Source organism: Mustela nigripes, chromosome 6 (genome assembly GCF_022355385.1).
Source record: "Mustela nigripes isolate SB6536 chromosome 6, MUSNIG.SB6536, whole genome shotgun sequence".
Classification (NCBI taxonomy): domain Eukaryota; kingdom Metazoa; phylum Chordata; class Mammalia; order Carnivora; family Mustelidae; genus Mustela; species Mustela nigripes.
Genome location: NC_081562.1, coordinates 30,519,521 through 30,545,515, shown reverse-complemented (window position 1 = coordinate 30,545,515; position 25,995 = coordinate 30,519,521). Strand labels below are relative to the sequence as shown.

At 39.2% G+C, this 25,995-nt stretch overlaps 1 long non-coding RNA gene across 3 annotated transcripts in view; it reads left to right on the top strand.

Annotated features, from left to right (window-relative positions):
• LOC132020531 (uncharacterized) overlaps window positions 1-16,288 on the top strand; it is a 170,159-nt gene extending 153,871 nt beyond the window's left edge. For 2 of the 3 annotated variants that reach the window (XR_009405018.1, XR_009405017.1), the window contains 3 exons: window positions 10,294-10,371; window positions 15,521-15,565; window positions 16,103-16,288. This is a non-coding gene — a long non-coding RNA (uncharacterized LOC132020531). The remainder of the gene's footprint in view (window positions 1-10,293; window positions 10,372-15,520; window positions 15,566-16,102) is intronic. The other variant, XR_009405019.1, reaches the window with a different exon arrangement.
• Window positions 16,289-25,995: the final 9,707 nt, after the last annotated feature.

The window sequence follows — 25,995 nt, the reverse complement described above, 5'->3', positions numbered from 1 at the left end:
TCTTTCTTGCTTTCTTTCTTTCTTTCTTTCTTTCTTTCTTTCTTTCTTTCTTTCTTTCTTTCTTTCTTCTTCTTTTTTTTTAATGTGCAGTCAACACTCCTCATTGGGAAGCAAGGAATGGTAATGGTAAATTTTTAAAATTTTTTTCAAGGGCCAAGGTAGCTTAACACATAATCATCCTTTGATAAAGATTTCATGAGTGAATGATCAGAGGTAAATATCAGATCTTCCAGATCTTCCTTGCTTCTCTTTAAGTACCATAATCCCCTCCAGCAACCACCTTATTTCTTTATTTCACAGAAAACCTTTTTAAGTAAGTTACCACCTTCATTGTCCCTATCTAACCACCTCAAATTTAGTGTCTTTCCATGCCAGAGAGACCTCCAGTCTTACTGTGGCACTAGCACCTCTCATCCAGGTGACCAAAACTCCATGTTGCCCAGTCCAAACAATAATTCTCATCTCTTTCAACTTTCAATGGCTTTTCACACAGTTGACCAATCTACCAATCTACCCTTCTTGGAACACCTCCTTCTATAATAGTCTTGCTCTTCTGCATGTAAGTAATAAGAACATAACTCAAACCAACTTGTTTAAACACAAAAGGAATTTACTGGCTCTCTTATCCAAGAAGCTCAAGGAATAATCTTAGCTAAAGGCACCATTGGATCCAGAAGTTCAAACAAAACTATCAGAAATCTGTTTATTTTTCTCTATCTCTCACTTTATATTTCTTCTGTTATCTTGTTTGTTAGGCAGGTTCACCTCACATGGCAACAAAGAAGGCTTTTGTCAGTACTAGACTTATTTCAATCATCCTTCCCTTCACTGGTCTTAATTAGGGGACAGAAAAACATGCTTTAGAAGTCATGGGAAGACTTCAACTGAGCAAACCTGGTGTGTGTCGAACTAGAATTGGTCAAGTGTGTTAGCAGAGAATCAGTACCACTGGACTGCATGGATTGAGATGCAGAGAAAAATATTCAACCCACTAAAATACAATACAATACAATACAATACAATACAATACAATACCACATGTTCCATAACTTCTGTAAAACTCTCTCTTATTTTTCTTCTTATGATTCTGCCTATTCTTTCTCAGTCACTTTGTTGCCTTCACTTCCAGTGACCAAATCTGAACTTTGTTGGGGGTCTTCTTTTCATTCTCTCTTCCTATCTGTTGGCTAAAATTCTTCCAGAGCCAATGCTTAAATTTATTTGTGAAGCTGATAACTCCTCAAATGTATGTGTCCAGAAGCTATCCCTCCTATGCATAGCAATTACAGGCTTCTAACTGCTTACTTGAAATTTCCACATCTATATATATGTATATATCTTCCACATCTCAAACTGTTACACTTACTTTTTTCCCATAAAACCTATTATTTTCTCCAGTCTTTAACATCTCATTAAATGCCACCCGCATCCACCTATCCATCAATTCAATCTAAAAATGTAGGAAACACCCTTGTCTTCTGCTTTTCTGTCTGTTCCCATATTGAATTCATCAAGAAATCACACCATGTATAGGTCTAAAATGAGTTCAGATCCATTCATCTAAGCCATCTTAATTTCTCACTTAGACAATAGCAATGGCCTACTAAATTAAACTGTCTTCTTGCTTCTACCTTTTTTTGCCTCTTTAAGCCCATTTTCTGCTCAGCAGTTTGTGTGAACTTTTTCTCATCTCAATAAACTTTCTATCTCCTTTGTTATTCTAGACCATGCTAGTCTCCTTTCTGTTCTTCTAGTAGGCTAAACCATTTTCTGCTTCAAAATCTTTCCATGTTCTCTTTCCCCTGACTGGAATGTTCTTCCCCTGGCTCTGAATTTACTAGTTCTTAACTTAAATAGTTTCTCCTTAGAGGGACCTCCTTTTATCACTTTATCTAAACTTTTCTTTTTTTTTTTTTAAGTTTTATTTATTTATTTGAGGGAGAGATAGAGAGAAGGAAAGCACAGAGGGAGAGTGAGAGGGAGAACCAGACTCCCCACTGAACAGAGAGCCTGATGTGGGGCTCGATCCCAGGACCCTGAGATCATGACTTGAGCTGAAGGGAGATGCCCAAATGACTGAACCACCCAGGCACCCCTAAACTTATTTTCCTAACTTTCTTAATTTGCCACTCATGGGAAAGAACATAACCTCCATGAGCAAATGAACCTTGCATATTTTGTGTATCACTAAATTGCCAAACCCTAAGACAGTGTTTAGGCATTCAAAATCTATTTGCATAAAGATTCCTGTTTATTTCCTTCATGGAATTGATTATAGTTCTTTTGCTAACTTTTTTACTCATTTGAGGACTATCTTCTCCTCTAGAATGTAATCTTCAAGGACTGGTAATCCCACTCTATCTTCAGAGCTTCAGACTTAGCAGGCATTAACTGAGTTGATGTTTGTAGTGATTGCATCCTGAACTTAAGCAGAGAGCATCCCTAATAGAGCATTCATCTTGACTCTCCCACCTGAAAAGAAGAAATTATACTAATTAGGATTTAAAAGGAATACTTATGTTTTGGCCAATATTTGCCATTTTGAAATCGTGATTGGTCGTGTTAATCATAACTAGAATATGACTAAGTACAAATTCTGTAAAAGGCAAACATGGCTTTATAATCACATTCTTGCCTTCTTGTTCTCTCTGCTCCCATAGACACCCTGTATATTCCAAAAATACCAATCTGTCCTTTTTCCTGTCTCTTTCACACCTCACTGCCATTTTGCATTTTTTTCTTTCCATTCCTATAGTGTCATTTTCCTTCTTTCTTTACCTAGTGAATTCCTATTTACCTTAACTATGTCCATTCTGTAGAAACCCTCCCCCAATTTTTTGCTCTTCCTTTCCCTCCTTTCACAATATCTTTACATAGTCTTATGATAACACTTATTAAATTGTATTAATGTACACACACTTGCATGCATGAATGTGTGTGTATCTGTGTGTGTGTGTGTGTATCTTTTCTTTTAATTTGTGTTACCTTTCTCACCTCTTAAACTCTCAGTTCTCCAATTCTGGGCCCCAGACTCATTCATTTCCTTTTAATATCAATAACTACCGTGTCACTGGTGTATAGGTACTTGGTACTAACAAATGTAGGTGAAAATAGAATTAATGAAGCTGTCAAATTTTATCCAAAATGATCCAGCTATATTTGTTGTAATCAGCCAATTAAAGAGGCAAAAATAACATCAATTTATATTTTCATGTCATTTCTAATTTTTCATCCAAACACAGGCACACTGTTTCCTTCATTTTACCATTATAACATCTATAATAATATTTCCATATGTAATAATTTCCACATTATATTGAGGCAAAGACAGATTAAGTCATTGATCTGTGGTCATTTTGAGGCAAAGACAGATTAAGTCATTGATCTGTGGTCAACAGCTAATAACTGGCATTAAAGAAAAAGACTTTTGTCTCCTGACTCCTAGTCTCATACTCTTCCAATTACATTAAGCCTTCATTTTCAATCTTAAGACAGAATTGTTAGTACTTGTCCTGATACTATAGTGATTCTTAAAATGGCAACTGGTTACCAAAGAGGAAAAACAATATTTAATTTGAATACTAATCAAAGAAAAATGGTATTTTTTCTCATTAAATTAACATTCAGATAATACTGTTTTGGAAGGAGTATGGTAAAATGAGTATCTCTTTTTATTGTTAATAATAAACATTGATTTAAAAATATCCTTTGGAAAGTAATTGACTATATTTTATTAGAACCTTAAGCTATTTAAACACCTCATAAACCCAAGTTTTGGAATATATATAATGATAATAATATGAGACATAGTTTTATGTACAAATTTTATTATAGATAATACAGCATTATTTATAATCATAGTAAAAATTGAAACAACCTAAGTATACAACAATGTGGAATGACTAAGTGATTTGAGTATGAGGGAATGTTATGATGCCAGTAATTACATTTACAAATCAATTTTAGTAATGGGAAACTCCTTATCTTCTAATGTTAATTTTAACACAATAGAAGATAGGTTTTTATAATCATATAATTGTAGAAATATTCATAAAAATAAAATTTAGAATAGATTAGAAATGCAAATAGTTTTTTTTGTTGTTGGTGGTGGTGGGACAAAGGGGATTTTAAGTTACTTATTTGTATAATAGAAAAAGCAAAGTAATAATCAGTTATAACCTTTTTCAATACATCATAAACACTAAAACATCATGGCAGCATACCCACTACAGACGACAAGAAGGTTTGATGATAAAGAAAATTTTAATCTCCTGATCGTCTAAGAAATTTGATTGTTCATCAAAACATGGCCATTTCCATGAGAGAAAAAAAGGGCAGATTATGGAACTAGCTGTAAAAGTCAGGGTTATGACTGAGACACAAAAGGGACGTGGCCATGGAAAAACATGTAAGAAAGAGACTTTGAAATTGTAGAGTAAAACAAGCACCCATCTCCCCAATGATATGAGATAATATTCAGAACAACATTGTCCTGTGAATTCTATTGAATCCCACACCTTTTTTCTTACCACATCCTGCCTTCTCCAGTTCTTATTGGTGTTCATATTAAACCTCTGAAATTTTTTTTTTATGGATTTTATTTATTTTTTAGAGAGAGAATAAGAGCACAGGCAGACAGAGCGGCAGGCAGAGGCAGAGGGAGAAGCAGGCTCCCTGCCAAGCAAGAAGCCCGATGTGGGACTCCATCCCAGGACTCCAGGATTATGATCTGAGCCGAAGGCACCTGCTTAACCCACTGAGCCACCCAGGTGTCTCGACCTCTGATATTTTCTATCTAGTGACCAAGTAATGTGATCTTCATAACTTCCCAGTACCCCAAATGGTGGGTGCTTATTGAAACATAAGCTCTTGAGAGTTTATGGAATCGAATTGGGTAAGCACTCTAAAAAGGTTTCAGAGTAGGGGACACTAATGATGACGGGAGATTTTTAGGAAAGGGGATGTGATAATGGTGCATCAATCAGTTCAAGTTCTGAGAGGCTGAATTTAGGGTGTGTAGATGATTCATGGCTGTAGTAGTTTAGGTACAAAGGGTCATTTTAGGATGGGCTTCAGGAATGAACAAGGCAAAAGTAGTAACCAGCATAATTAGCAACCTGTGTAGCATGGGTACTGACCAAACCAGAAAAGAAGCTGCCCGAGCTGTGTTTCTAGAGGGTCCCTGAAGCAGGGTCAGGTGTAAACGCTGAAGCTGCTGGATCATGCAGGGTGGTTGTGGGGGGTGGGGAGTTGTCCAAGTGGGCCGCAGTCCCAGAGGTGATGGTGGTGAGCATTTAGGGGCTGAAGGGCAAGGGTAGAGGAAATTATTTCAACATTTCAAAGTCAGTACAGCCATTCAAATGCACCTCCCTGTGCCCGGGAAGGTGCATTTGAAGAAGATTTCAAGAAACATTTGGGAAAAATGAATTAAAAAGGACTTAGCAACTGGTTAGAAAATAATGATGTGAAAAACAGAAGTATTAAAGAAGTTTCTAGCATATACTGGGGAGAATATTGTTCCTCTTAACAAAAAAAAGGAATGAAGCTAGTTTTGATAGTAAAAATGAGAGGGTTTAAATAGGTTTATTTTGAAATGATTTTAGGACACTTAAATGGGACTGATCAAAGGAGGAGATATAGGATAAGGGGGATGACTAGAATTTGAACATATTAAAAATGGAGAGGAACTTCCTCTCAGCGGTGCTAACTGGGGAATCCTAAAGAGGAAATTCACTGGACTTTGCAAACAGAGGGACGAAGAGAGATCTTAGCAGACAACATCAGGGAACACTCAAATTAGGAGCTTTTGTAAATGTTATTTCCTTCTGTTTTTCTGAAGCTTCCATGTTTTCTACAATAGTCACGGCATTCCTTTTATAAATGAGGGGATGTTTACTTTTAAATCTGATATTATTTTCACCATATATATTATCTAGAGCTGTATATCTCAAAATGTGATCTAAATCACAGAGCTAGCTCATTCAAATGATTATTATTTCGGGTCCAGTCCTAATGAATCAGGAGGACCTCAGTGGATGGTCCCCAGGAATCTGAATTGTCAACAAATTTCTTGGGGGACTCTTACGTATACTCAAGTTTAAGAGCCAGTGACCCAGAGCATGGGGCGGGCCACACAGCGCCTGGGTACGTCTCCTTATCTCTCTTGGCATCGATGCTGATCGGTCTGCATTGAGCCCATCTGGAGCCTGGGGCCTGGCTCAGCTTCACTGAGCACAGAGCTTTCTTGAGCTCCCAAATTCTTTTCAGAATGTCCACCGTGTTCCTGTCTGAGAGAAATTACTCAGTAAACCATCTTGGTTAATGTGTTCCAGGTAGACTTAGATAAATCAATTGGCCCATTAAAACCTTTTGCCCTCTTCAAGGGATAGAATTTTGAGTTTTTTTCTTGACCTCTTATCCTTTCTCCTAAGTCTCCTTTTGGTACAAACTGAGTCCTCTTTTCTTTGATTTTCTCTATTAAGAATGGTCATAAGAAGTGCAAAAAACAGGCCTGGCATACAGAAACATGCATCATTGCAAACAATGAGATGACCTTGCAGTTGGTTCAGGCCTGCCTTTGAAGAAAAAAAAAAAAAAATGAACAATCAGTGTTTAATGACTTTATTTATACACATACACACACTGCACATGGCCCTTGTCCAGGACCTATTATCCCGCATCCTAACCTAGAGGGGGAAAAAATGTAAAAGATAGTAAGAATCTTTTTTTCTAGCAATTGTGATAAATCATTAAAAGCAGCCTAATTCCTGCTTGCGGGGGGGGGGGGGGGGGGTGAGGGGTGGCGGAGATTTAAATTCGAATTGTTTGAGAGGTCATTAAAATGTGTAAAATCATTCTTACTGGGAAAAGCATTTTAAAAATCAGGTTTCCTTTTTTCTCTACTCAAATGTAGATATTCTCTTGAAGATTAAAACACTTTTTGAAAGTGTATAGTTGGGGACGAAAGGGCACTATTGAAATCACACATTGAGCTATGCTAGCAAATAGTTGTAAGGGTTATTTTCTCACATCAATGCCCTCCAGCAAGATCAGAGGCAAGGTTAGATATTCCCAAATGGAAGCAGTTAGCCGCAGTATCCAGCGTGTGGTACTAATGAAGCTAAGGTCAGGGTTCAGTTCCAAAACAAGCTGGTTAGCGTGACAAGAGTGATGGCCTCCCCAACCTGGCTATGCAAAGCATTAGTCACCTGGGGATTTTTTTTTTTTTTAATTTTTGTTTGTAGTATAAGTTTCTGCGCCTTATTCCAGACCGACCAAATCAGAATTTCTGGGAGTGGGGCAAGAAACCTATACTTTCTAAGAAATACCCAGGTAATTCTTCTAACGGTCAGGATTTTGAAATGAATAAGCCCAGAAGAGCCAGCCTGAGCAAGAAGTAACCCAATGTGACTGCTTGGTGGTTTTCACCACTCGAAGCTGCAAATTCTCAAACTGTATCAATTAAGAACCCTCAGAACTTCCAGAGAGTTTTTCCCTTCTGCACCCATGGATTGGATTTCTCTGGAAAAACCATGAATACATGGGGCGCCTGGGTGGCTCAGTGGGTTAAAGACTCTGCCTTCAGTTCAGGTCATGATCTCAGGGTCCTGGGATCGAGCCCAGCATTGGTCTCTCTGCTCAGCAGGGATCCTGCTTCCTCCTCTCTCTCTCTTCCTGTCTCTCTGCCTACTTGTGATCTCTGTCTGTCAAATAAATAAATAAATAAAATCTTTAAAAAAAAAAAAAGAAAAGAAAAAAAACATGAATACATGAAAATCTCAAGTCTAAGAATGAAGAGCAGGCCTGGCATCCTAAAAATAGTCCTTCTACATGCTCCTTTTCATGTACAATTCACTGAGCTTTTATTTTTTTCATTTTATTTATTTATTTTTTTAAGATTTTGTTTATTTGACAGACAGAGATCACAAGTAGGCAGAGAGAGGGGGAAGCAGGCTCCCTGCTGAGCAGAGAGCCTGATGCGGGGCTCGATCCCAGAACCCTGAGATCATGACCTGAGCCGAAGGCAGAGGCTTAACCCACTGAGCCACCCAGGCACCCCTCACTGAGCTTTTAAATGCCAACCGATTAAACTCACCTTTCCTCACACAACCCAAGACACACCTCCGCCCACCATCCCGTTCTGGGAAATGGGCACTGATTGCAAATTCAATTCTCTGCGATACTCTGCTCTGAGAGTAGTGACCATTTCCCCCTGAACATCCCCAAATATGCTTCTGGAGAACTGAGAAAGGTATCTTTTCTGGGAACTTGAAAGGTTTTTCATGTCTGGAGTCGTTCCAAACACAAAAATTAGTCCCTGGCTCAGACCAGAACAAATCAGGGTGGGCTTGAGGGCAATTGTGCAAAACCAAACCCATGATAAATCCCTGTCTATGTAGAGTATCTTTGTTGGAACAGAGGGGAGAGGTTCTGGGGCAGTGTGTACACAGGAGAGAGTGATAGCAGGTGGGTGAAATAGAAACTGGTAAACAGCAGAGAAAACAAAACACCAGCAAAATAAATGAATTTTTACTTTCTGGTCAGCGGTGCTGAGGAAAATTATATATAATCTGACTGTATTTGTTATATTTTTCAAGTCAAATAGATAACAAATAGCTCTCAGAATTATGCACAAATGCACTGAGATAGGAAACCAAATTTTTCTTAAGGCACAAAATAAAATTCATCTCTTTTCCCAGTTTAAGACAACTTTTTTTTTTTCAGTTCAGTTTTGGAAAAGCTCAATTTTAAAAGTTTCCTCCCCTCTTTGGCGCTGATATTAACCTCCTTTCTGTCAGAAATCGGATATGTAAACCCCTTCCCAGCAAAACCTTCAGACCTAACCCCACTGGCTCAGCAAATACTTTCTTAAATTCAAATAACACCACCCATTTCCACTGTCATCTAACACTCCAAAAACCAAAGCCAATGAGATCTGCCTTTGCAAACTTTGGCAACTGTAGTCGACATTTATCCACCATCCCGTCTGTTACATATTTAGATATTAAAAGAGAGAGAGAGAATGACTTGCCTCCTGTTCTAAATATGCTGCAGATCGGGAATGGGCCTGGGGGAGAGAGCTGGCACACAGTATTACACACTTCGAAAGTTGGAGGCACCTACGTTTCTCAAGAGTCAATACTTTTAATACGATGCCCTTTCTCTAGAGAACCTTAACATTAAAGGAGTCTCCACTCTGTTATTAGAGAAAAACGATGCGTGAAATCATCTCTTTCCCGAATGCAGCAGGGTCCTTGACCTTTCAGGCTACAAAGAGAGAAGCTTGGTTGCAATCATTTCGAGACAGCCGAACAGTTTTACAAAAAGGAGGAAACTGGGTAGATGAAAGTTCTGCCTATAAAATGGATGTTACTACAGTGCATTGTGGCTGTATTATGTGTGCCCAAAGGATAAAGAATTCAGGTGTGAAGCGGTGTGGCAAGAGTTGCAAATTAAATAAGCCTCGCTCAGGGGCTTTCTTCCTTCAGTGTGCTGTGGTAACATGCCCGTGGCTCCGGGGAACCGTGTGATTAAGTCCAAACAAAGCACTCATGCCTCATGTTAAATGTAGCAGAGAAGAGGTCATTAAATATTTCTCGGCAATTAATTACCTGACATACTCCCTTTTTTCACAGCTTTGGTTTCAGGTTTGTGGGAAAGTTGAAAGTCTTTAATTGCGCCTAATTTGTTGCTGTAGTTTTAATCATCCGCCTAAGCATTGTGTTGAAGTCTGTAACCTTTGTGAAGAATTTGTAAGGGGGCTTCATTTTGACACCCCCCAGAGGAAGAGGTTTTGTGGGTGTGTGTGTGTGCAATAATCTCACCCAATCTTTGATCTGCTTTCTTTGAATTAAAGAAATTATGAAAACCTGCCAGATATATAATGGGTTAAGAACAATTGAGAAAGAAAATTCTTCCTACTGCTCCCGCTGTCTTTCCCCTTAATTCGATACAGCCTTTTTCCTTGCGTCCACCAACCTGGCCCATCTCCCGAGAGAAATTCCTTCCCAGAAAGAAGCTAAAAGAGAGATCAAGGGTAAGCATCCCTTTGCATCCGGCCCTGTGGATGTATTCTGCTGGCCACTCTTTTATCATCAGTCACCTGAGACCAAATTCTCCTCCAAATCTAGCTGGCTTCCTGTTTTCTAGATCTTTTACTTAACTACTGCTTTCAAGCAATTTCACTTGCTGGCTTCAAGATAGTCCTCTCTTTAGCACTTGGTAATATCTAAAATCATATTATTTATTTCTTTCTTTAATGACAACCATTTTTCATTCATATTCTCTCATTAGAAACCCCACAAGAGAACAAAGCTTGTTCACTGATAAATGTCCACATCTCTTCCAGGATCTAACAAGAGTTTGTGCTCAGTAAGTATTGGGTGGGTGGATGGATGGATAGATGGATGGATGAACGGGAAGCTAACTTTTTCTTGGTTCTATTCTAGAGTGGTTCGTATCCCCGACCAACTCCAATAGCATACTCTTCCTGGAACCCAGACTCTATGGCATCTTTTAGGCACTTGCCAAAGTCTTTATATATACAATAGAGGAATAAAAAGAGAGAAAGAATTTCAAATCTAAGAAAGCTCAAGGTGAAAGTAATGTGAGAATAACATCTGAATGATAGTTGCACAGAAAGGGGCAACAGTATGACAGAGACTGACACAGAACCATGAATTTTGGAAGAGCAGATTAAACATCAGAGCTGCTCCTGGTGCCTTTGCCCTAGAGGCAACAGACAGAAAATAAGTCATTGTTTTCCAGATCAAACTGAATTAATATCTTTCACTCAGTGGTATATCTAGACAAAGGATAAATAAGTGCAAAATAACAACAGTAAGCATTTTAAGTCAAAAGTTTTAGTTGGATATAAGCAAATGTAGAGAGATGATGAAGGGCTCTTTCTGCCAGGATAAGATTTCACTTACTCTTCATGAGAGAACTCTCAATGAGACAGTGCCCACTTTCATAGGAAACTAAAGCTCGAAAGGCTTACTACCCTGTTCCACATCACACAGTGATAAAAATGTGATTCCAACTCAAAAAATTGCTCCTTTTTTTTTTAAACTATACTAGGAATGGCAAATGGGTGTCATTTTTCCTTTAATTATCACTGACGGGTAGCAACAGATTCAAGACTAGTGTTGAGAGCACTCTGAGACTACAGAAGGAATGGAAATGGGTGGAGAGCTTGGTTGGCCATGCGTGCTGTGAGCATGGTAGTAAGGACCAGCAGCACCCATGCCATTAGCCATTTTTGGATGTGTTGCTTCATCGTAAGAAATTCCAGGGCACCTGGGTGGCTCAGTGGGTTAAGCCTCTGCCTTTAGCCCAAGTCATGATCTCAGGGTCCTGCAATCGAGCCCCGCATCGGGCTCTCTACTCAGCGGAAAGCCTGCTTCCCCCTCTCTCTCTGCCTGCCTCTCTGCCTACTTGTGATCTGTCAAATAAATAAACAAAATTAAAAAAAAAAAAAAAAGAAAGAAAGAAATTCCAGACAGTGTTTCTAAGATGTTTGATAATTTGAGGGAGAAAGGTACTATAGGAAGAATGACTAAAAGGTATAATATAAGCAGTAAACCTGATGAGGGATTTCTTCCATTTAAATAGGTCAACTCATGCTTTGTGGGGCAAGTAGTGGGAACCTCTGGCTGGGTATAAAATGAAGTGTTTATTTTAAATTTCCTTCATTTTTATTAGTTATAAAGGCATGCATGGTTGTCATAAGTAAAAAGTTACAAAGATCTATGAAGAATTTAAATAATCTTCCTCCACTCCAGCAATCTCCCCCATTCCCATTTTAACATACTGGTGCTTTTTCTTCTGCACACACACAACCATCATGTGACCCAAATGAAAAAAAAACTCCTGTAGGGTTTGTTCTTTCCAAGAGCTACTACCTTACAACCTCAGGGGTACCTACGGTTTCTGACAGCAATGTCTTATGGATACTCTGCCAGATTTTTTCATCTCACATTCTTAATCAGAAGCTGGCTGTGGTACTACCCTGTCTAATGAATTAAATCTCAAAGTCCTAGCCTGATTTTCAGCCTTGTGGTGCTTTGGCCTCCAGCTACCTCGCCAGCCTTATCCCCCACACAGCCTGTAAAGGTTAGCCCCTGTAGGTGTCTTACACATGATATGCCTAATAAAGATTCATACAATGGCTGAATGAATGGTTTTTTAAGGAATAGCAGATAGGTTTGAGTATGGAAGTTAAAGAGAAGATTGACACGTTATATTAGATTTGCGCAATTCCTGGAATAAAGATAAAAGACCCTGGACATTATTCTACAGTCAAGGTGTATAGTAGAAAGCATACAAGATTTAAAATGAGGAAATCTGGGTTTAAGTCCAGCTCTTTCATTTTTAAATTGAGTAATTCTATATAAATTACCAACTATTAATCAGTTTAAATTTCTTCTTTATAAAGTGAAGTAATTGAAGGGTTTAATTTTTGTTTAAATTAGGTGAAGAGGACTTGAGAGAGGGAAGTGTTCTCTAAGTAGTCTTAGAAAAATAAATTTGATGGTGGAAGAGGATGGGAAACAAAAAGAGTCTCAAGATAGCAAAATCATTGTGGAGACCCTTGTGTTAGTCAAACTATAAAGTGATGGAGCTGGGGACCTCAGAAATGACATTAGGAATAAAATGAAAGGAAGACGATGCAAGCAACTTGCTGAGTGAGGAACTTACAGAATTTACAGGACATTGCATCTAACTGGGGAAAGAAGAAAGAGAGGAAAGAATCAGGGAGCATTATGGTTTTGAGTTTAGGAAATAGGAAAATGCTTGAAGACAAGTACTAATAGGTCATGTTGGGACATTTATTAATAACCATACATAGTTAAATGGAAGAAATAGTAAGTGTGAAGTGAGCAGGAAACTTAACCTTCTCCTATCTTTTCTCTCCACCACGGAGAAGGCCTCCAAGCAAAATGACTGAAATGTTAGAGACATCATCATGGCTTCCCTTCCCACCTACTTGATCTGGAAGACTTCTATAAAATAAATGTTCTCCAGATCTTAAGACTAGAGACCTAGCAGCCACAGTGTTCTTGTAAATAAATAACACCTGTAAACATGTCACCTCTGTAAATAATGTATATTACATATAATTGAGATTTTTCTGATCAAATATGCATCACAAAGGGTTATAATTGCAGCATTAATCTCTTTTTCCTGATAGCTTCCCTCCCCAGCATTGTTACTGACCTGCCTTCATGATGTCCACCTGTGTTCCAATCAATTGGATGTGAATAGTAAATGTATTGAATCAAAACCAGGATGCAAATGATAGGAGGGGACTTAGAAATTGAATGTTATTTTATAGCTTATAAAGTCTTTGTGAAAGTCTAGAAGAACATCACTCAATATACTATAGCTAGTTGTATATGGGTTTTGAGCAGTGGACCTGACATGCTATTAAAACTAATTTGACCTATTTCTTCTTACTTTTTTTTAAAGATTTTATTTATTTATTTGACAGACAGAGATCACAAGTAGGCAGAGAGGCAGGCAGAGAGAGAGAGGAGGAAGCAGGCTCCCTGCCAAGTAGAGAGCCCGATGTGGGGCTCGATCCCAGGACCCTGGGATCATGACCTGAGCCGAAGGCAGAGGCTTTAACCCACCTAACCACCCAGGTGCCCCTTCTTCTTACTTTTTAAATATGGCTATAAGAAAGTATAAAATTGCATATGTAATCTATATTTGTGTCTCACATTTCATATCTATTGGATGGTGCTGCTCTAGAAGTCAGGTTGAGGACTAACTTTCATGGTACAGGAGCTGTCATGTGCCCAGATTCTCTAAAGTTCTGTCAGCCAAATGATCCCTGCTTCCTATTTTCTTATGTAATTAACTCCCACATCTTAGAGTCTAAGACTACAACAAGAAAATGGGTACTGATATCATACATTCATGACATCAGTATGTTATACAGAGAGAAAGAATCATCCCCATTCAGGAGAAAGATAAGGAGTTCTGTTGTGATCATGCTGAGTTTGAGGTAGGACATTCAGAGAGACTGTAAAAATATTGGAGATTCGGAATTGAAACTCTGGAAAGAATGTGGGACCTGAGATGTCAAATTAGGTGAAGCAAAAAAAGGTGAAAGACTTGTCAAATTCTGTGTTTAACTGTCAACATCTCCCAATACTCAATGTTCAGTAACATATAAATTCCTTTCCCAAAAATTTTAATTCTTGTATCATTAACATACAGTATTATATTAGTCTCAGGTGTGCAATATAGTGATTCAACAATTTCCTACAATGCCCAGCAGTCATCTTGGCAAGGACCCTCCTTAATCTCCATCACCTATTTAACCCTCCCTCCCTCTCCTCTAGTAAGCATCAAAACTATAATTAAGACTCTTTCTTGATTCCTCTCTCTCTTTCTTTTTTACCCTTTGTTCATTTGTTTTGTTTCTTAAATTCCACATATGAGTGAAATCATGTGTTATCTGTCTCCCTCTGACTTATTTTGCTGAGCAGTATGCTCTCTAGCTCAATCCATGTCATTGCAAATGGAAAGATTTCATTCTTTTTTTAAGACTGAATAATACACACACATATCTGTATTCATTCATCTACTGATGGACACTTGAGCAAGCACCATATTTCAAATTATGGAAGCACCATAATTTGGCTACTGTAGACAATACTGCGGTAGACATAGGTGTGCATGCATCCCTTTGAATTAGGTGTTTTGTATTGTGGAGGTAAATATCCAGTAGTATAAATACTGGATCGTAGGGTAGTCCTCTTTCTGAAGAACCTCCAAACTGTTCTCCACAGTGGCTGCACCAGCTTGCATTCCTACCAACAGTCTAAGAGGCTTCCTATTTCTCCACATCCCTACCAACACCTGTTGTTTCTTGTGTTTGGGTTGTAGCATTCTGATAGGTGCGAGGTGATATCTCACTGTAGCCTTCATTTGCATTTTCCTGATGATGAGTGATGTATAAATTCATTTTTCAATCATTGGGACTCAGTTTCTCAGTGTTAAAGTAGGAATATTTATCTCTATCTCTCAGTAATTATTACTGAGCCCCTATCAAGTGTCAGGCACTGTTCAAGTGCTGAGGGCGCCATGATGAACATGGCTCCTCCCTGACCTCCAGAAGCTTTTGATCTAGTCAGGAAAGCAATAGGGAAGTGGGTAATAGGACCCAGTGTCAGAGTTGTCACAACCTGGCTAAGTACTTAGGAGCTGCAAATTCTGTCTGGGAAGGGGGGGTGGTTTCAAACTTCTTCACCATGATAATTTATATTCAGCTTTCTTCTTTCATCTAAGAAGCCTTCACAGTTGCCTCTCCTCGCCCTTTTACCATCCTGTACACTCCTCTACTAGCATCTATGATCTATAGTCATTACCTTATCGTTCTTTGTTTCTCTCTCTATTAGACTGTGAAATCCTCAAAGTAGGGAGCTGCATTTTCTATCTCTAGATTCTTAGAACAGTTGGAGTGCCAAATAAAGATTTTCTCTTTCTCCTTTCCTTTTTCTTCAATTAGACGTAAGAGTGAAAGCCCTGAGAGCCGGAAGGGATGAAAGACAGGGTAAGTCATGTGAAATATTGAAAGTTTAGGAATGTTCTTTAAGAAAATTTTCATTTTAGGAGAAGAGTTCCATGTCATGGAATTTTCTCAGAAAGAGGGTAACATTACCACATGTGCAGAGATATCATGAAGAAGGAGATTGCAAAACGGCTATTGGATTTGGCAGTTGTGTTTTATTTATTATCTGAATTCAAATCAAAATACTATAGAATAATTTTCCCAATGACTCCTTCAGTCCAGCAATGATAACTCTTTTTCTCTGCTCATGATCATTATGAAGACCTGAGGAAAGTATGACATCCTTTTGCCAAATGAGAACAAAATTATTTTGAAGTTTCATAAATGCCTATCGTGAAAACATGGTGAACACCCAGGTGAAAGACAGGTGATGTTGTTGTTAGCAGGAGCTGTGGGCATGACTGAGCCCTGTTAAGAAAACAGCTTCAATTTCTTCTTTTAGTTATTTCTAGCAGAGGGCAGAGCAAATATTCAAGGGTATGATTCAATGAATCATACATCCTCTCTTCTTTCCCACAGACTTCATCGTGACCCAAGGATCTTCACCCATCAAACAAAATGGTGTGATGGGGAAAGAGACCTGAGCTTACATGGGCCTGATTCCACGTCCTGGCTTTGCTATGATCTAGCCAAGAGCAAGTCAGTTCTGAGAGTCTCTGTTTCTACATCTGCAGAGTAGGTCTTCCAATAAATTACTACTTGAGATTAAACACCCAACTTTCATTTCTTTTTATCCCCATCCCTTACCAATATTTTACATAAAAAGTAGGTACTGAGTCAGTATTTAAACATGAGTTTAGACTCCTGCTATTAATGTTTAATATCTGAAGTTCATGTATTTACTTAAAATTCTTATTTATTTTTACTTCAAATAATAGCTAAATATATCTGTTTAATGCTGCAGCCTCAACAAACAGTGGCCTAATGGCCAAATCCAACTCTCCCTGGTCTTGTCAAGTTACACTAGAACACAATCACACCTACCACTTCTATATGCTCTGTAAGTGCTTTTAAGCTACAAAAAGTAAGGTTGAGTAGTTGTAATGTGATGGTCTAGCCTGCAAAACTTTTAATGTTCACTCTCTGACTTTATGGGAAAAGTTTGGCAAACCCTGATATAGACAGTTGTTGACTTTGAATATGTAGAAAGCATGTTGGACAAGGTCTGGGTAGGACTCTGAAAATGGTCCCAAACCCATGGATATTCTTCCTTTCAGAGAATTTTTGAGTCTACCTTTTGGTGGAAAGGTAGTGGTCAGTAAACATAACTTTACTTCATGATGTCCTGTATCCAGAGGGTCTGTATGCTCAAGTAAGCTGCCAGAATGGAACACTGAAAAGTAAAAAATCAAACTTAACTCATAAGCACTGGCAATCCAATGATGTCTGAAAAGAAGGACAAACAACACACATGGCAAAAGCTATTTTTGCTTGATGAATTTCTCTTCTCATTCAAGAGCAAACTCTAGCCTCAGCAACTCTAGGAAGCACTACCAAAAGCACACGTGGCTTATTTAAACTGCATATTTTCATGACTGGCTCTCCCCAAGACAGTGGCATCCTCAAGGGATCATCCCTCTGTTCTCAGCATATAGCACTGGGCTTGGCAGAGCATGTAATAGATATTCCATAAGTACCTTTAAACCAAGCCGAAGGTAAGGGTTTCAGGTGGGACAAAGACATCTACCTGGGCTTGAGTTGTTGAACTGAGAGCCAATGAATTGAAGTCTTTCTTTCCAAAATGAGGGAACAAATATTAACTTTCGCAGATATTTTCCCCATGACCTCTCACCACTTTCTAGTCTGATAACAAAACAATAATGAAACCATACAAAAACCAACTATTTGTTGAATACCTACTCTGTTCAAGGCAAAGGAAAGCAGATGTAATTCCCTTTGGTCTCATTATATCATTCATTTTCCTCCCAGATTCCCTTGAGGTCATTTAAGATCTCCCATTAAGCTGAGGGTGTGCTGGTCTGCCATCACTGGCATGGTCAGCTGACTGTATCAACTCAATAGTGATGAGGAGAAGAAGGCAATCAGGGTCCATGTCATTCAGTCTTCACCCAAGGAATCAGAGTAAAACACTAGTTGCTTTAAGTTGTCTAGACGAAACATGTACAAATTAATGATGGGACAACTGGTTCAGCTAAAAACTTATAATTAATGAATGATTAAGGCTCACACTTTTTAGGAACATAGAAAAATCATGAGCCATGCAGCATGCCCAGAAGCAATCTTCCAGTTATGTGGCTGTGCTTAAATGCAATGCTAATTTCTGACCGCCTGCCACTTTTAATAGCACTGAGATAAATGGCGATGAATTTATGAATGTTGATTCTGCACCGCCCATTACACAAGCCTCCCCTGGGAAAGTGAACCATCCTGACAGCAACTCCTAATGAGTAGAAATTAAATGTTACTGTCGCTTGCCACCAGGAAGGGGAAAATGCCTGGGGGAGGGGAGTAAGGATGGATAATTTGGTGGTACATAAATAGTGAGTAGAGAGATATACATCTATTTTAAGATTTTGTGGCCTGAAGAACCACATTGCCTGTGCTCAAAGCCAGGAGCCCTATCACACAGTAAATAATTCAGAAAGTCCACAGCCAGTGCCTGGAGAGGAGGCCTGCTTCCTAAAAGCTGCCTCCTTGGCTAATTTTGGAAAAGCAATGGATCACCCTGTAGTTCAGACAGAATTCCTGCTGTCTACCTCAGGTTTCTGACCAAGACCCTTAGTCAGGGTACATCAGGAGGAAATCAACACAATCCTGTCATTGTTTGTGTTATTTATAGCTTATTGTTTGAAAAAAAAAATGGAAATAACTTAACTCCTTATGGCAAACTTAAAATCTCGTACATGAACTTGGCAGGCACTTTTATTGAAGCAAATTTAAAAAACAAGTTCAATATCTTGTACACTGTTCTAGAAAAATGGCAAACCAGAAACCCGTCCTCTCTAGTATGTTTTTCCCTCTCTCTCCAGTGTCTTCTGTCATTCACCCAGAGTAATTTTGATGAAAGGATGTTGGCTTTCTTTTTCTAACTAATTACCAATTTCTCTGTGCAAAACCCAAGGAAGCAAAAAGCTCAAATCTCCTGTCTGATGAATCTCTGAGTTTAGCCTGATCTCTCTAATGCTGAGATATTTACATAAAAGATTAGTGAGGCAGGACCAATAAACACAACAATGTGTAATCTATACAATGCCCTCAAGACAAGACACTTTTACCCCAAGCAACCAAAGCTACATTTTTTTTTTTTAAGATTTTTATTTATTTGACAGAAAAATCACAAGTAGGCAGAGAGGCAGGCAGAGAGAGAGAGGAGGAGGAGGCACGCTCCCTGCTGAGCAGAGAGCCCAATGTGAGGCTCGATCCCAGGACCCTGGGATCATGACCTGAGCTGAAGGCAGAGGCTTTAACCACTGAGCCACCCAGGTGCCCCCAAAGCTACATTTTTGAAGGGTGAGGTGTTTTGTGTTTGTAACTCATTTTTGAGGGGTGAGGTGTTTTGTGTTTGTAACTCAGATCTCAGCCCATAGACCCTCAAAAGTCTTATTTTGCAGGGTGTCTTCAACCAATCAAGGACATTGGTAAAGGTGATGAGAAAGGTGGATGGACTGGGAATTCTCCAAGAACTTTAAGTCTGTACTCACACATGTATTTTATTATGAAGGATAATTTCTGCAAACTTTGTAAGCTATCCAGGGTTGCCACCACATATGGTTTGGTACCATGGTGCTGCTCCATTACTTGCTATAGAATGGAAATGAGATCAAATTCCTTTGGGCCTGAAAATGTGTGTCCCACCTGAAATGGCTCTATAAATCTTCCAAGTAGGCACAGGTGTTCCTACCCCATTCTGACTCCACACACCACCTTGGAAAGAACAAGCAGGAAATATTCTGTCATACTTTGTATTTGCTGGTTTTGCCAAATGGTTATTTGCCTCTAGGGGGCATTTCCAAAGACTGGAAAAGAAAGTATTTCAGCTCTTATGGCTGTCAAACCAGATGGCTCCTAAATAGGAACAGAAAAGAAGAAGAAGAAAAAGGTCACTTTGATCAAGTCAGCTTTTATTGCCATGAACAGAAAAAGGTCAAAGTAGTTTCTGAATTGAATTGGGAGATGAGAAAGATTGACTTTTTAAAATTATTTATTGAAGAATTCTTATCTAGCTAATTTTCCTGGATAAACAGTATCTGGTCTTTGATCTAAAACAAATGCCATAAAAACAAGATAAATATTGGAACACTTAGGTGGCTCCGTGGGTTAAGCCTCTGCCTTCAGCTCAGGTCATGATAAAAGGGGCCTGGCATCAGGCTTCTTGCTCAGCAGGGAACGTGCTTCTCCCTCTGCCTTCTGTTCCCCCTGGTTGTGCTTTTTGTGTGTGTGTCTCTCTCTCTGACAAGTAAATAAATAAAATCTTTTTTTTTTTTTAAGTATTATTAGAATGGCACTCTCAATGCCATGGGTTAGCATTACAAAGGTCCTATCAGTTCATGGAATAATATAGGAAAGAATTAACCTTGATTGAGATGACTACCTACCATTTTTTTTTTTAAAGCCAGTGTCCATTTGAAAAGGAAGGAAGGTGTCACAGTACTCAGAAATTCACTATTGTATATTAACAGAGATATTATTTTTAACGAGCTCTTTAAAACTCTAGTATCAATATAATGATTTAGTGTTAAACCAACTTTATTATCTTCCAGGTTCTGTTGCCCAATCTGTTAGTTCTGTTGCATTGTCAGGCACTTTTAACATCTTACTTTGTTCTTCTCTAATACACTTTATATTTCCATACCGCCTTTTATCTCCCAGCATATTGCAAACATCAATTAACTAAGCTACCTAACATCCTTGTGTGGGTAGAGGAATCCTATTATCCTCATTTGGAAGCTGGAAAAAGCAGGTTCAGTGAGGTGAGGTGATGTGCCCAGTCAGTCAGTGGTGGAGGCAGAAATGGCCTCTAGTTTGTGATGCCTGGTTATCTGCTTTAACTAGTAGACCATGATCACTTCTTACCTCTAATCATCTCATGGTTGCCCATTTTATGGAACGAGGACATCCATACTGAGGTCTACTTGAGGAACCAGTCAAATTCTTACCATATTCACTTCTGCTTTCCAAACAAATGAACAAAAATTTATTTCTGTTGAAAAGTTTCAAGAGCCCCTTTCAACATGTCAATCTAGGGGGTATAGCTCAGTGGTAGAGCATTTGACTGCAACATGTCAATCTTAACTCTGATCTCTCTGGATAACTCGGCACCTTAAAGGGATCTAGTGAGGACAAACTGGTTTTACTCACACCTATGAACATATGAAAGCAATGAGTTTTTACAAAGAAAATGAAATGGACTTTTTGCTAATACACACACACACACACACACACACACACACACACACACACAACCCCAAAACCAAAAAACTACCATTCCTTGAGTTCTTAAGCTAGGGCCTATGTGCATTTTCTCATTTATAGCTGACAACTCTATAGGGGAGGACTATTCTTGTTCCTACTTGAGAGATGAGAAAATTAAAGCACACAGAAAGGTTAAGATGAATTGTACAAGATCAGACAGCTAATAAGCAAGGGAGTCTGAACTTGAATTCAGGCATTCTGTCTCCGGAGTCCACGCTCTTGACGATTTCGCTGTAATTATCCCACTGTCTGGGTGTGATGCCGCTTACTCTTCTCACCACATTAAAAACTGCACGTTCTCTCTGACCATACAGGAAATGTCCCCGGGCATTGCGCCTGTACTCTGTATCACACTGGCAGCCAAGGAATGTAAGAGTAGGTGACAGAAGCAAGGACCACATCCCAGCTGGGGTTGAGTAACTGAGACCACTAGAATTCACATACTCTGATTCAGAGCCTAGCTCTTCTCCTTCTACCCCTTTGTTCCAATGGCCAAGATAAGTAGCACTTTGACTGAGTGTTTATATCAAGTTTAGCACTCTATTCAGTGCTTTACATGCATGATCTTATTTACTCCTTCTCCAAACCCTAGAACCCAACACTGTTATTCTCATTCAAGTATGAGAAAACTGAGCTACAGAAATATTTTTTTAATATTTTATTCATTTATTTGACAGAGAGAGATCACAAGTAGGCAGAGAGAGAGGAAGAAGCAGGCTCCCTGCTGAGCAGAGAGCCCGATGCAAGGCTCTATCCCAGGACCCTGAGATCATGACCTGAGCAGAAGGCAGAGGCTTAACCCACCGAGCCACCCAGGTGAGCTACAGAAATATTAAGTAACTCTCCCAAAGGTAGCACTGCCAGATGCATTGATGGAGGCATTTGATCCAGGCAGTCTGAGTCCAGAGCCGAGTCGAATCTGTACAAAATTGCTTTTGCATCTTTTGATTCCTGGAAAGCATCCTACTACTTAAGACATGTATGCCAAGAGACTTTTTATAATATCATGGAAGAATTAAAGGTATTCTAGGCATTTTCAATTAGTAGCTAAAGCAAACACTGGGAGAAAAATAGCTTTTTAAGAAGCACTTGAGGGGGTTGTTGTTGTTTTGTTGTTGTGGCTTGTTTTTGTTTTTGCAACAAAAGATCATTGGGCTGCATTGTGTTTGCAGCTACAGAATGAAAGTGGCCATACAGAAATCCTCATAGTGCCTGTGAAGAAGGTGAAGGGAATTAGGTCATCTTAGCTGGCGTCTCAAGAACAATCCCAGGCAAGAAGCAGCTGATCTCCTGTATTTTCAAAATTGATTCCAAACTCTTTGTAGGTGGAACCTGGTCTCTGAAAGACAAGGGGGGGGGGGGGGAAAAAAAAAAAAAAAAGGAAGAGAAACTGATTAAAATTTATATATCTAAGATGTGTGGGTTCAGCCGATTAGCAGCTAAAGAGATGGCTTTTAAGGCCCCAGGGGAGGTTTGAGTTCATCCTTGGTTATCTTTTACTCCTGAATAGCTGTCTAAACTCCTGGGGAGCAGAAAAAAGGTGCCCTGCAAGACAAAGGCACAGGAGTTGCTCCTTTTCTCTATCAGATGGAAGAAAAGGAACTCTAGGAATCCTTTATAGTTAACTATTAAAATTGGTCTTTCCTTTTTGCTTTTTAAACTTCTTTAACCCCAGTCTCTAAGAGCAATCAAGCTTCCAAGAGCAATCAAAACTTCTCCCTAGGTGAGCTGGAAGCACCAAGGTGGCTCACCTTATTCTCTCCTGTTCTAAAGCCTGTCTCCAGAACAATGGCTTAAAAGAAAACTAGCTTGCATTCCTTTGCCAAAAGAGGATCTCAGGATGAGGTTATATTTTTAGCTTTGGTCTTGACCGCCAAATGTAAGGTATTCTTCAGGGTCTATGAAAGAGGGGTCAGAGTAAAGAGGATAAGACATGTCTAGGCAGCTTTATCCCTATCCAAAGACTATACCTCCTTCCAGATCCCTGCAGCTTAGTGAGGAATTATCTGGGACAACAAAGGGGGTTTAGAGATAGGAGAAATAGATGTGGGCGACAGTAGACCCGAAAGGAAACAGAAATGTGTACAGGGGACTAGAGAAAAAGAGAGAGAGAGAGAGAGAGAGGGAATTTTGGGAATCATTTCAGAAGAATAACCAACATGGGAAAGGCAGGAGAAAGAGACAAGAAAAAAGAAATTAGTTGTCATTATTTTATTCAGCCAATTATCCAAAAAAGACCATAGTCCAGGAGATCTGCTAAGCAGCAGGGGTTCAAAGATGAGTGGGACAGAGCCCTAACCGGAAAGAATTCACAGTTTAGGTAGGAAGATAAACATGTAAATAAATAATGACTACATATCTGAAGGCTGTTTGCACTTTTTCCCTTCAAACGCAGCAGCCTTGATCCCCTGAAAGGACTTCTGCACTTCTGGTCTTTCTGTTTGAAATGTTCTCCACACTTATTTTTATGTGCCTGGCTGCTGACTATGATTTCTCGCCTCCAGCAGCATTGAACCAGCACACCCAGTCCTTTTCTACGTCAACCCACCGTATCCTCCAAAAGTCAGCTGTAATGTCCAAAATTATCTTAATTTCTCATCTTTGAACAGGTTTAGAATTTATCATTCTCCATTAGAACTTAAGCTCCTGGAGAAAAGAGACTTAGTGATAGGTCATTGAGGAACTTAAAAATGTTTATTATTATTTGACTAACAGATGGACATAGTGTGAAAATGCTATAAAAGAGATAAGCATCGGATTCTGCAGATGCCTTCTCCAAAGAGGTGATGTTGTTGTTTTTGGGTATTTAAGGTGGAAGAGGGTGTTGTTCAACGAGGGGGCAAGGGGAGAAAGAGCATTCCAGGCCCAGAGCTCACGTAATGACAGTCACGAATGAGCTTTGCTCCTTCTGAGAACTGCATTCCGTTTCTCGTGTCTGGAGTACAGACGATGCTGGAAGAATGTGACATTACGAAAGAGTAGTTACAAGCTTGAGTTTTGAAGATAGACTATTTGAAAGGAAATCCTGGTTCTTCTCATAATTAGGTAGTGTTAGGCAAGTTATCAGTCTTCTCTGTGCCTCAGTTCTCTTATCTGTAAAATGGGGATTCATTTGTTTTATGCTATGTCTACCTCATGGGATACTCAGGAGGATTAAGTCAGTTCTTATAGGTCAACTATTTTGGAGGAAGGTAAATGCTCAGAAATGTGATAGGGAAAAAGTAACGATATCAGTATGCGAAGGCCCTACTTCATTCTAAACGCTTTAGGCAGATTAACTAATTTAATACATATATACTGATGAGGTACCTTGGTGGCTCAGTCTGTAAAGTGTCAGACTCTTGGTTTCGGCTCAGGTCATGACTTCGGGGTTGTGGGATCGAGCCCCGTGTCATACTCTGCCCTAGATGTGGAGCCCGTTTAAGATTCTCTCTCTCTTTGCCCCTCCCCACTTCTCTCTCTAAAAATAAGTAAGTAAAATACATATACATTTATGAGGAAGTTACTCTTATCACCGTCTTTCAGAGGAGGAAACTGAGAGACAGAGAGGTTCAGCAATTTATCCAGCATCACACAGCAGTTAATAGAATGGCTGGGTCTAAATCTAAAAGGTCAGGCTTTTGAATCTTGCCTTTCACCATTACACTGTTCTACCTCTTTGAACATCTAATTCCCAGGGATGCTGTGAGGAAAGCTGAAACAAAGTATGTTAAGTGTCTCATCATGGGTCCTGGCATGTATTAGGCACTCAATACAGTATGCATTTTTTTAGTGTCTACAGAACAATAGAGCTATAATTAGGATAAGTCAAAACTTGGAAAATACAGTTACCTGGAGATTTACTGCAAGACCCAGTAGAACCTGGAGAAGAAAATTAAGGAGCATCTAAGCACTCAGTGCCTGATTGAATTACTGCCAGCCAGTTGAAAGGTGGAATAGCCAAAATCACTCGCTTGACCTTGATTTCTGATGGGAGTACCGGAGGCTCCTTGTACATCGGTCTTTGCCCAGCTGTACTTCTTAACTAATTAATTTTAAAAAGATCTAAGTCAATTAATTATAAAGTAATGGGTTGTCCCTTCCAGCTGCCAATTTATCTACATGGCAAACTGTAGCTAATTAGTTAGCTTACTCGATCTCATTCAGGGAAACATACTCTTTGCCTCTTTCCATTAATTTCTGTACGTAAGTTCTGTGAATAACAAGTTACATGTTATTCTGTAATAAATTATGTACCTAATCCATCCACCATTAAAAAAAAAAAAAAAACGGAATGATAGAGGGAAAGCACCTCTCACCTACTGAATCAAAGTTAGTAAATAAGCAAGCAAGCAAATCTGGCAGGACTTCCATAATGGCACATGATAAATGCCTTTAAAACGCTGTATAAAACTAACCCCAAATGGGGTGATTTGGTGCTATCAAGAGACTCTTGACCTTCAGGAAGATGGAATAAAAGCAGACTTAAAAGTAGAATTCCATTCATTTCATGTGACGCGCTGGATAAGCTGTAACACAGATATGACGCGATGCATTTCTCTTACAAAGAAGCTATTATTCATTCCCCTTTGTCCCTCTCTTCCTGTCTTTCCCTCTATCTTAGAAAAGGTGTCGGCCTCCCTCCCTCAAAACTCTGAATTTCATTCCCTCCCACCTCTCCTGAGACTCTGCTGTGTAAACAGTTTCTTGTGGGTTTTTTTTTTTTCTTTTTTTGCATTATCAATTGTTGCCTCTCTTCACCCTTCGTCAGCTTACAAACATCCTTACATCCTTCTGCTCCTGAAAAAAGTTTCCCCAAGGCATAGCTCTGGAAATTACTTTACCTCGCCTGACTTTACCTCCAGGGGAGTCTCAACTCCTGTGGCCACTTCCGAATCTGTATAAAGACTCCCTCAGAAGATAAGCTGCTATACTTTGCTTGGATATAGCACTTTGCTCATAATCCAAATAAAATCCTTTGCTTGGTTAAGTACCGCAAG